This window comes from Struthio camelus, chromosome 15 (genome assembly GCF_040807025.1).
Source record: "Struthio camelus isolate bStrCam1 chromosome 15, bStrCam1.hap1, whole genome shotgun sequence".
Taxonomy (NCBI): domain Eukaryota; kingdom Metazoa; phylum Chordata; class Aves; order Struthioniformes; family Struthionidae; genus Struthio; species Struthio camelus.
The window spans coordinates 3,476,485-3,488,642 of NC_090956.1; the positions used below are offsets into that span (position 1 = coordinate 3,476,485).

The 12,158-nt window shown below is 42.1% G+C and overlaps 1 protein-coding gene across 4 annotated transcripts in view; it reads right to left on the bottom strand.

Moving 5' to 3' along the window:
- EPN2 (epsin 2) overlaps positions 1–10,701 on the bottom strand; it is a 49,836-nt gene extending 39,135 nt beyond the window's left edge. For 2 of the 4 annotated variants that reach the window (XM_068908223.1, XM_068908220.1), the window contains exon 1: positions 10,013–10,119. The gene's annotated coding sequence lies outside the window, so the exon portion shown is untranslated. Of the gene's footprint in view, positions 1–10,012; positions 10,120–10,446 lie in introns of those variants that run through there. The other 2 variants (XM_068908219.1, XM_068908221.1) reach the window with 2 other exon arrangements.
- Between the last annotated feature and the right edge of the window lie 1,457 nt (positions 10,702–12,158).

Genomic DNA, 12,158 nt, shown 5'->3' on the forward strand with positions numbered 1-12,158 from the left:
TTTTGAGCAAGCAGAACTCAAACAACCCGTCTTACGTTGTTGACAACCATTTTCCTGAAGGAGGAAAAATGAATGTATTAAGATCACCCTCAATTTTGTTATCCCCCTTGATGAAGACGGCAGTGTCTCTGCACACCAGTATTTCCATGCCAACCAAACCCTCGCCTGCCGTTGCTTTTCTCTGGACATCAGCTTCGTTAGCAGGGTCACCAGTACACTTGCAAGAAGCTTTCATTGTTCATTTTCCTGCAAAGGGTAAAGGACCTGGCCTTCCCCTGCTTGTTAATGTCCAAATCAGACGATCAGTCTTAACGTCGAGTTTTCATTTTGTGAATAAAAAAAAAAATTGTTCCCTCAATACTACTGCAAATTGTTACAAGTGCCATAGATTTGTCTCAGATTTGTCTTTGTCATCTATTTACAAAGCTATGGAGGGACCATCTTCTTCCTCCAGCAAGAAGTCTTTTCTTCACAACAGTGATAAGTTCTACACTAAGAACAGCTAAAAGTTACCAAAATAAGATAGCAATTCTTCTGTGACTACGTTAAGAGAAAACACATTATGGACAAACATGAAAGCATAACTACCAAAATAAGTAAAATTCACCTGTGGCTGTGACTACAGGCACAGAAAAATATCACATGGTAAACAGCGAGGAAAGGAACCACATTATTAGTACTGAGTAAAATAGTATTAAGTTACTGTTCACTTAATAGTAAAGGAAAAGGCATTTATTCTTTAGTTTTATATTATGATACACTTCCAAATATTTTTTAAAAGAAATAATATAAAGAAACAAATCTCCAAAGCGTAGAGTAGAAACAGCTCTGCTTCTTTTGCTTTGTTCAGGTATGCCAAGTCTGGCCTTCTCTGCTCCTCAGCAGTTTTTAAAATGACAGTAAATGTATTTCATTTTTGTTTACACTTTCAGTTAAAATGGCACCTACTCTAAGCTTAAGAATAAAAAGGTTTTTGTTAAGGTAGCCTTTATAAACCTAGCACAATTAATTCAACATTCAATAACTTAGCTTCCTTAATATAGATAATGTCTTAGAATACATACAGTTACACATGTGTCTACATATCCTTAACTCCCACAGCTTAATTCAATTAATACTATTATACCTTTAATGCTTCGCTTCAAAGGCTTTTTTCTTTTTTTTAAATTTATAATAGCTCTCATGGGTTAGCAAGAATGTTTCAAGTCTTTCTACCATATTTTAAATAAACCTCTCTCTTCTTTCCACTTTGATGTTTGCCTTTTTGACAATCCTAGACTCTCTGAAGCTCCGGGAACTCTGTTTTCTGTGAAACGATGACATTACAAACGTAAAAAGATATGTTAATCGCCGAGCCCTACGCAGAGATTTTTTCCTCTCACATGCCCTCTGGGGCTGGGAGTTGGCAATAGCACTGCTTTAATCAAAACAACAACGTAGCAACCTGTAAGGAGAGAGGATGCAATAGTGAGGGAGGGGACTTTCATTTGCATCTGTTTAGCATGTAAGAACCAGGTGGTGCTTAACTCTTTTACTCTGGTTTCCCATGAAAGGAAAAGATGCAAAAGTCATCATAGTTTATGAAAATAATTAAAATAGGAGTTGTGATAAAACACAAGTTGAGTTTCGTGGAGCATAAGTCTCGTAGTGGCATTTAAAAAAACACACCCACTTCACATGTTTCATCTGGATATATCTTTAATTCTAGCACTAGATAGACCTTTAATTCTAAAAGTCACCCTGTACCTGCAGCATTACCATTATAAATTCATTCCGCTAAAATGACAATTTATGTATACATATTTCTATACTCACACACATGTATACGTAATTTACCAGTTCTGCTACATGGTAAAAGTTCCACTGTGAGCATCTTGTACCGACAGCAAGGCACCTTATCCCAGTATGTTTCTCTCCTTCCCTTAGGCAAAACAGCTGGCCTACAGGGCCTCTGTGACTCTCCTGCTCAGCACGGCAGCAGGCGACTGCGAGCACCCATACAGTTCGAGTGCAGTGTCCCAGGGCAGCCCAGCACTGCTTCAGGATCCCCATCCACCTTCAACTGCTCAGTTTCTAAACTCCAAATTTGTAAGAGAAAAGCAACAAAGTAAGTTTTGACAGCATCTTTAAGGCCTTTTTGTAAAGCATAAACTAGAAAAAAAAAACAAAAAAAACTCAAAACACAGACTTCCCTCCTCCTTTTAAGCTTATTTTTCTTTTAAATAAGAAAAACTTTATTAAAAAAAAAAAAGCTGCATTTCCAGGGAAAGTAAGAGGCTCTACAGTATTGTATACAATCTATACAGTATTGCATATGCTATCCAAGCAGATAAAAGAAATTAAAAGTCTGGCTCTGCCCCAAGGGATCCAGATATCCTTTTGTACCTGCACGTACATAATAAAAACATCTCTAAATTCAGGATGCTCAAGCACATTTCTTTCATTTACTTCTGGAAAAGCTAACAATACTGAAAAACAAGACTATAAACATATGACCAATCCCAAATCCATAGATTTCTCAAATGTTTAAAGTGAAGTACTTACATACCTCACTTGATCTAGGCTATAAACTGTAGAAAAAAAAAAATCAAAAAGTTCATTAAAAATAGTATAACGAAGACATCCTAAACTCTCCTATTCTTCACATCTCCAAAATTTCAGCAGCTTGCAATCTAAGTACAGGATTACCATCATGCGGAATACTTCTCATTATTACACATCTTAAGTTACACAACACATTCTACCTTTTAAAGCATGAGTAAATACTCTCTTAAAGGCACCATATATTCATATTTTAGTAAAATTAAAAACATGTAGATACTATTAGTTGGAAGATAGACACAAAAACATCAATTATACTATTCAGTCTGCTTAAACCTGCCAGCTAGGCAAATGGAGAATATTCAGTAGGTAGTCAAACATTTAGAAAACCCAGGCTCTTCAGCCTCTCCCAGTGTTTCACAACAGGGTGAGTGATCTGTAAATTTTAAATGCAACACTGAAGTGGTTTTATGGGGGGGGGGGGGGGGAAGAAAACACACTTCCTATTCTTTGATGATATACCTCAGTGATTCTCTGCAATAAAGCAGCTAAAAATGATTTTGCTCCATCACAAAAGGTTTATTACTTCAGCTCCTCTAAAATAGTAATTCTGAAAACCAAGTAAAATCAAAAAAAAATTCCTGTAGTTTATTTCCTTATTTAATCTTTGTGTGTTCACTAGTTTTCTTGTAAAGACAAATATCTTTCACAGAGCAGTCACCCAGGTATCAGTCATTTATAACCTTCAGAAAGCAGTTGCTTTGCTCCAGAAGTATAAAAACCTTGGGCTGCATAAGTATAGTCCAGTGCAATGACAGTCTTCCTGTTCTTCTGAATAAAGATCTTTTCTCTCTGTAAAGATTTCTGCATTAAGAATACACAGGCGAAAACTACAGAGACTCTCAAAAACTGCAACTAAACTATTAAATATTGATTTCTGATTGGTATTGGCATGTTTCTAATAAGAGAAGTACCTGGTGTCGCCTACAGTATCTATCTACAAACATTCCAGCAGAGGCGCGCTCTCCAAAGTTGGCAGACAAAAGCCTAACTTATATGAACTCTGCTAAAAAGCAGCAAAAAAATTAATACTCCTCATCACTAGCAAGAATTTCAAGCCCTTTAAAAAAACATCACTATAAGAAGCAATTATTCTTGTAATACTTCACAAGAAGCAATTCTAAAACAACGCAGTAAGCCAGTTATCGCTCTGAAGGAAAACATTTCATTAGATAACAGAACAGATGTAAGTCTTAAGCTTCCAAATAACTATTATACAAAGATTGTTTTCAAATGATGAAATACCTGGGCAGAAGGGTTGTAAAGATTCACCAGCTATTTCCTGAATCTGAACACTGCCTTATATGCAAGGCTCAGATATTTCTCTAAACAGACATTCCTACTCACATTCCAGCAGTATCACAAGACGGTTCAGTGTTTCACTGATTAATTAAATAACTGAATAATTAAAAACATTAAACTTCTGTTTTTCAAATAATTATTCCAGTGCTTTCCTTTACATATACCACATGACAGAGTACATTCTACTTGGCCATCTATCAGAGAATGGACAGGCGTATTAAAATAGTTCTATTTAGAACTGAAGGATGAGGCTTAATTAAAAGATGTGAAACTTCTGCTGATTTTATAGGGTTAGAGAATAGGCTCGCTTGAACATCTCTGCCTTATTGCTGTTGCCACAAGCCTCGTCCCTGCCCAAACAGAGTTGAAAGTTAGTGGAAAGGCAGCTGCAGCAGCATTTGGGTCAACAGAATCGACTGAAGAAATCCTCACTGCTTCCAATGCAGTGATTCTAAAAACAAAATCAGGAGAATGGCAGAACCAAAATACCGCCTGGTGCCAGTTAACCCAGTTAGTAACACACAACCAGCCACGTGAGTGCAGACTTCCCACCTAGAGAAAAATGTTTGGGAGAGTCTTTCAGGCCTGTGTCTCAGGGGAGGAAACTGTCTTTTTAAACACTTCTTTTTTTTAAAACTTTTACTTAAGGAATATTCGAACTCCATAAATCAGCTATTTTAGAGTTTTTGTCCACTAGATCCTACAAACAAACGTGTTAACTGTACAACCCTTACACCAGTAAGCAATTACTCATGCAATTAGTCCCACTGAAGTCAGTAGAACAGTTTGAGAAAGTAACTGCTTGCCAACCTAAGAGTTGCACAATGAGGGGGGGAAAAAAAAGGTAGCACTACAAAAACACAGGGGGATAAACTGCATCTGACAAAAACTACAGTCAAGAAATAGCTGCTGATAGTTATTTAAGTGTGAGGAAGTGATTTATACAGTCAGGAGCAGTTGTAATAAGATTATACGATTCTCTATTAAGATTCTTAAAATGTCTTTGTTCTAGTACAGCTATGAAAAGACTATTGCCCTTGTAAAGGTTCAGAAAACCACAAAACTGATGTTAAGTCTAGAAATTAATGCTATTTCAAACTGAGTAAAAAAAACTTAAAAGAACATCCTTGACATCATTAGCACCTCTGTCACCCATGCTGATGTTTTAAACTAACACAGATACAACATACATTGTCGTATTTCTAAGTGGCAAAATGCGACCACGCAGAACCGAGTCAACAAACAAGAGCAGAAAGTTCACTCTACTTGGATTTCCGTTTTTTAAATAATAACTACTGGTTTGATTTTAGAAGATATTACGTTATGCAAGCGACATCTGGAGAACTGCAGAAAGCATCTATAAGGTTATACTGCAGTGTGATTAACTTCAATGTTTGGCTGGAGAATTTCTTGAGAGCGAGCAACAGATGTGCCATTTTAGGTAGGACTCTCGGACTCCATCGTCTATCTTTAAGTAGCCACTACTAGAACGACAGATACAGAAGACTGACCCTGAGTTTAACTACTGCCATATTGAACGTCATACAAGGCAAACTAGCCTTCCACCTTCTGTCTTGAAGAACGGACATAAAAGTATCTCCAGGTGAGGTGCCCGGCGTGTTTTTAAACTAACAAGGTGCTCTGAACTTTCAAGAAAAGGTGAGTATTAGCAATATTTTTTTTTAAATTAAGTGCTTCATTATAAGCATAAAAAAGGAAATGATTCAGATTAATATTTTATTATAAGGAATAAGAATAGAACTTTCTATTGAAAAAGAACATCCATTGAAACATTGGGTCTGAACACTGAAGGTGATCAAATCTAAACAAAGGAAACATGTCTATGACCCTGATGAAGATAGGGAAGAGGACTGCAATTCAAATAAGCACTAAAATAGATACATACTTGTCTAAAGTACAAGGTAATTATGAGGGCAAGATAGTAGGAAGAAGTAGAGAGAAGTCCAAAACAAAGACAAAAAGACAGTTTTTGTACCGTTTCCGTAGAAGTAGATTGCATTCAAACGTTCTCCCTTCTGGCTCACCATCCAAAACTATTCTATTTTTCATGCCTTGCAAATTTAGTATTTATTATATAGTTACATGATGGAAGAATCAGCATGTGTAGACAACATCAGTAAAACAGCACTTGGAGGAAAGAGAGGAGCAGTCAACAATGTAAAGAGAACTGCATAATTTCAGAAGAAGTCTCATACAGGAATTCAGACTAATTATTTTAAGCAGTTCAAGGAACTATTTCCTAACCCCAGCAGGAGAAACATTACTGGAAAATAAATCGCTTGCAGCAGGGCAACAAAACATACTGAGTTTCAGATTCCTTAGAACTCTACCCAGCCACCTCCACCATAAAGCTAAGATAAGGAGAGCCAATAAAGCAGAGATGTAGCCAGTCCTGGGCTGGGACTGGTTTCACCCAGTCATACCGCTAGAGCCAGTGCATTCATACTGCCAGTGGGAACCTGTTCACACATAAGCTACTCACCACTCTGTGCTCATGTTTCCCCACCTGGAAAGACAGTTGGCTTTTTCAAGTCAGAGTGCAAGTCAAGACACAGGCAATGTGAACAATTCAAGTCTGACCTTGAGCATAAGTTCAAGCCGCTAGTTAGAGGCACTTACGTTAACAGTCCCCCATGACATGAAACCAGATATACACACTATCAACAGTTATAGCAATTGGGTATTGGTTCTGGGATCAATTTTTGTAATAATACCAAAAGAGACCGAGTTAAGAATTATCTAATGTATACAGAAGAAAAGCATTTCAGTAAACATATTATTAAAGCAAGACTTTTCAAAGTGATATTTCCATATTAAAATGCATAATATGGAAGTATAAACCAAATTCTCATAAACATTTCCAGTTGCCAATAACATTACAAACGGAAAACACAGAACAGTTCTTAATTTTCTAATTAGTATAACCATTCACGTAAACTTAAATATTATATATTTATGTGCACTTAACTTCATGTGGTAACTCTGACCATATATGCAACAGTTTGTAGGAACTCAATCTCTGCAATTTAAGACACCCTCTCTTTAAAAACTGCGTACAATTTAGTTACTTACAAAACACAACTCAGAAGTGTTCACTCCAACTGTTTTGCCTTTTATCCATAGTTTAGAATATTGCCAGAAAATCAGTCAAAATCCAAATTTGAAAATTAAAGCCAAAACTGTATCTGCAAAACGATAAATAAGCAATACTAGCTTTCGTGCAACTTTCTACCTCCTGCATCACTAGCTGAGGCTGAGAAGCTAAACTTCTACAACCATCTAGTTCTAGATTCATCCTGAAGCTTATGGTCTCTGATTTACTAACTGCAGTACACAGACATTTTACATGTTTTTTTCTCCCCCATGGAACAGGAAAGCAATCACATACCAGCCACCAAAACTGATTAATTCCGGGAGTTTTTTTTAATGGTGTATTATTCAGCACATCCTGGTACGTAAGGATATCTAAGTATATCTAAGTACAGCGATGCTAGTGGGCCTACGGTTAGACCTAGCAGGTTTTATTCTAGAGGACAGCATACACGTTCTCCTCCAATGTGTCTCATGCTTTCTTAATGAGCAGGCAGCCTACTGAAATACACAAAATGCTGCTCTTTGAAGCACTTAAGACAGCAGGATACTGGTACATTTCAATACTTTCCCTGCATAGATCAGAGCAAGGCAAAGTGGAAAAAGAACATCACAGACATTCATACAGACCAGACACCTTTCATTTTCTATTAGCAAGATCCCAAGAGAAAATTTAGCACTCTGCACTGGAAGACTGGAAAGTTGTTTCCTGATTACCAATCATTCGATAAAGATTTTTACAGTAACTTGTACTCTTGACCAGGTAAAACCAACAGCCACCATTAAAAGCTTTGATATTTGTTTCCCCATCCTCGGTATCCTCCCCACCAACAGAAGTCGGATCATGAATATCACCAACTATTCTGTAATACAGTGCTCTTAAAACAGATTAAAATGTAATGATTTCTCTATAAGAAAAAAAACGCAAATTTCTGTCTCAAGATAAGGACTATCAGCATTTTTATGAAGTGACAAATTAGGCCTTTGGCATCTTATAGCAGCGATCCAAGATTTGGGGCTTCTTAAAAGCTCTAAGTTTTAAAGCAATCAAATGGCTGACAGCCGGGACGAAATTAGTATGATTAACCAGTCATGTAAATAACGATGCGGTCACTACAAGCAGAATTCATTTATGCTCACTTCATTATGCAGTGCTGCCTGTACTGGACATCAGATGTTTGTCAACTAGTCATTAAAAGTGACTGCAAGAATAATGGACGTGAAAGAACACGAGCATTACCACGTGAACTACCTGACAGTCAAGTCTCAAAGATCTAGTCTCCTCTTAGGACAAAACCACCAGTTAATTTCCAGCTAGGAGTCTTCTTTCCCAAATACTATCCAGAGCTAATTAGCTTCTATCTAGGGACTAGAGGTATTTTTGTTGTTGTTGTTTTAATTTTTCTTTTCAAAAGAGCAAAGGTCCATCCTGTAAGTATCTTACTATTTCTCACTTCTTAAAGGCAGACATTTGTTTTCACTTGTCAGTATATGTAAAAGTCACATAAGAGAAAATAATCAATCTTGTCCTAAATGCTGCTGTGTAGCAGAAACGTCATCACACTTGGATGATGTTGCATAGTTACTTTATGACATCAAGCAAGTCACAGTAAGCACCAGGAAGTCAAACTTCCTGAAGTATAACTTGCCAGACGATTCAACCTTATCGCTGTTCATCTTCAGGAATGCATATTCAGGGTTAATTTGTAATGGATAATTTTTGATACTATAGTTAAATATTTAATATATGGAATGTTATCTTTGAAAATATATCTACCTAGTTTATCATTACCTCAAGTTTATGGAACAAAATTTATCAGGAGTTTTGATTTTTCACAATAAAACACCATATACGAGTTTGCCTGAAAATAACGTATCTGAGAATCAGCCAAGGCAAACAAATTTAGTAGCACTTTCTAAATATGTTTTACTTTGTTGAAGATATCATTACAAGATTGTTTTTTTAAATCATCTAACATCTCACGTTTTACATCATAACAGTCCAATTTCTGTGACCTTGTCTTACACAAAACATACCAAACCAGAATTATGCAAGAGTTCCACGTTACCATAAAATATATGTTTCAGCGGAGAGAATAATAAAACTGAATCTTGTGGTTTGAATTGCCATCTGAATCCCTACAGTCAGTCTGTGCAGCCCATAATGCCCACAATGCACTTTAACAGTCTGACCAAGTATTTTAAGTCTCCTATGAAAATGTGTTTCATTTGTTAATAGCGTAAGAAAATATCCTGAATCTCACATCTAATCCATGTAAATTTTAAACATAATTAGGCTTTCCAGCTGTGACCACACCACACACAAAAAAAGGAAGGAAAAGGGAAAAAAAAAAAAAAAAGGCATTACACGCCCTTGATACGACCAAGTAAAAATTGAGATCAAATAAGTGTTATCAATACACCTTATGACTTTAAAATAGGAAACTCTCATTGTTGCTAGCCTGTGGCAATTCTTGTTTAAATATACCTTGTAATAATAGAAACGATTAACACAAAAGAAAAACCCCACACCCTGACTACCCAAAACCAATCTGTAGCATCAGATGTACTGTAGGTAAAGTTTAAAAAGAGGAAAAAAAATGACAAAAAAATAAAAACCAAATTGAAAATAACCCACATTACTCCATACCGTCCAAACAGACTATACCCATCATAATAAAAAAAAGCAGAAAGGGAGCAGGAAAAAAAAAAAACCACTGTGAGGTTAATAACGTACTCGTGAGATTACTGATACAGCCCCTCTAGTGAACAAAACGCATCTTCCGAAGCTCGTTTTCAAAAGTTGACCGGAATTTCTCTCCATCGGGGGTAGGCCAACAACATTCACCCCAGAGCGGAGCCAGGTGGCTTTCAGAGATGCAGCTGGCTCCGCGCGGGGAGGGGAAGGTAGGCCAAAACTTTAGTATGAAGGCTCGCAATGAAAAACCCCTCCCGGCAATTGTTTTTTTTTTTTTTTTAAATCATTACCAGAACATACATTACACCACAAGAAGAAAACTGCCAGCGCATAACCTTCCTGGCAATGCCGACTCCGGCTGATCCTGGAAATGCCTCCCGCTCCCACAGCCGGGGCTGCCATGATGGGGAATAACTGTTGCTATCAGCCTAATGGAGACAACAAAGGCCACCCCGGCCCCCCGCGGGGGGCTGCCCCGCCGCCGCCGCCACCCCCGCAGCGCCCCCCGGGCGGCGGCGGCGGCAGCGCCCCCTCCCCACCCCCCCCTTCCCCTCCCGCCACCTGCCCCGGCCCAACGGCCCCAACAACGGCCGCGCGCAGCCGGGCCCCGCGCGCTCGCGCTCCCCCCCCCTCCCCTCCGCGCCCACCCCGCGCCCCGCTGCTGAGGGGAGGTGGGGGGGGGGGAAGGCTCTTCCGCCGTCCTCCGCACACCCCGCGGCGCCTCCCGGACTGACCTGGCGCTGCGTGCGGAGAGCGCCGAGCAGGGCGCGGGAGGAGAGGCGAAGGGGAAGGAGCCGAGGAGAGCGATGTCTCGGTACCCAGCCGCCGCCGCCTCTGGCTGGGTTTGACACCCACACGCACCATCCAACATGGCGGCGGCCGGAGGGGGGGGGGCGGGGGGAGGCGGCGGCGGCCGGAGGAGGAGGCGGAACCGGCCGCCGTGCGCGCGCGCGCGCGCGCGGACGCGCCCCCTTCCCCCCCCCCCCAACACCGAGGCGAGGCCGAGCCGGGGGGGGGCGACTGCGGGGCGGCGGCGGCAGCAGCAGCAGCGCGGCCGTGGAGGCCTCCGCCGGCGCTGAGCGCCCCCGCCGCGCCCTTCCCGCCCTCCTCACCCGCCGCCGCCATGGCGGCCCGCGCCGCCCCGCTTCACCTCCTGGCGCCGCGGCGGGGATGAGCCGCGCGGCACCGGCTGGCTGCGGGCTGCCCCCGCCCCGGCGGGGTGAAGGTCTCCCCGAAACGCCGCTGGTTTCCCCTCAGGGCCTCGCCTTCCCGGGCCTGCCGCTGACTGAAAGCAGCTCTCGGCTCTTTCGCGTTAGCTCCGGTTTATACGGGCGGATGTTTCCCTTGGGCACGGTGGGCCCGACGGCACGAAACGCGTCAGGCTTCTGGCGGCGGCCTTGGGCTTCGCCGCCGTTGGTACCTGGCTCTCCCCGACGGACGGACGGACCCGTGCCGCCGGGAGAGTCCGGCGCTGCCCGCCTCGTCCTTGCGAAGGGCCGAGCCGGGGGGATATGCCGAGGGGCTGCCCTCTGTCCTGCCCACCTTTGGCCAGCTCTGAGCACCAGGACCGCTCGCGTGTGCCTGTTGAGAGGCAAATAACACGGAGGGCGGCTCTGGGACGAGCTCCCCGCCGCCTTCCCCCACGGCGGACACAGCCAGCGGTACATGAGACAGGCCGAAAGGCCAGGGCCCGCGCCACGAGTGAAAAATAAGACCAAAAAACGGCCCCTGGGTGAGCCCGCCGGCACCCACCCTCCGTGCTGACAGCAGCATCCAGCCTTCCCGGAGCCTGCTGGGTGAGAGGCCCGTGTTTTGGGAACGGAAGGTCAGAGGAGCTATTTCTGGATGCCGCAAGCATGCAAGGACAGCCCGGCTCTTATCGCTGCGCTGTGTGAGCTGAGATATGCTGGGTCTCGGATGGGCTCCTGCCAGCTCGCAGGGCGCATCTGAGAAGAGGCAGCCTTGGCTGCTGGGGAGGTCCAGGTCACAGGTTTGGGGGTGTTTTGGTGACCGGCTCCTACTGAGGGACCTGATCACAACGTTTCACTGGAGAGAAGCAGCAGGAAAACACAGAAAGGCTTTGGAAGGCAGAAGGAAGCCCACCTCCTTGTTTATTTTTCAAAGTGGAAAACTTATTGGGGTGGGGGAAGTCCTGCGCTACAGAAGGAGATGTTTTCCCCCAAAGGGCATGGCCCAACATGGGTTGCTAGGCCCCTAGATGGCTCATGTCGTTTAAAACAGCCTGTTGGAAGCTGTGCACTATTTTGTTTACTGTTCTCTTCCCTCCCCCCATCCCTCTCCTGATGCTGAATTAGTCAATACAAAATAATGGCATTTACGCATCTGGAGACCCTTTGGAATCACAGTGGGGAGCTTATGTTAATGGAGCTGCAGTGAGAAACCTTGATGGTCACTGCATTCGATTACTGTATGGGGAGCTCACTGG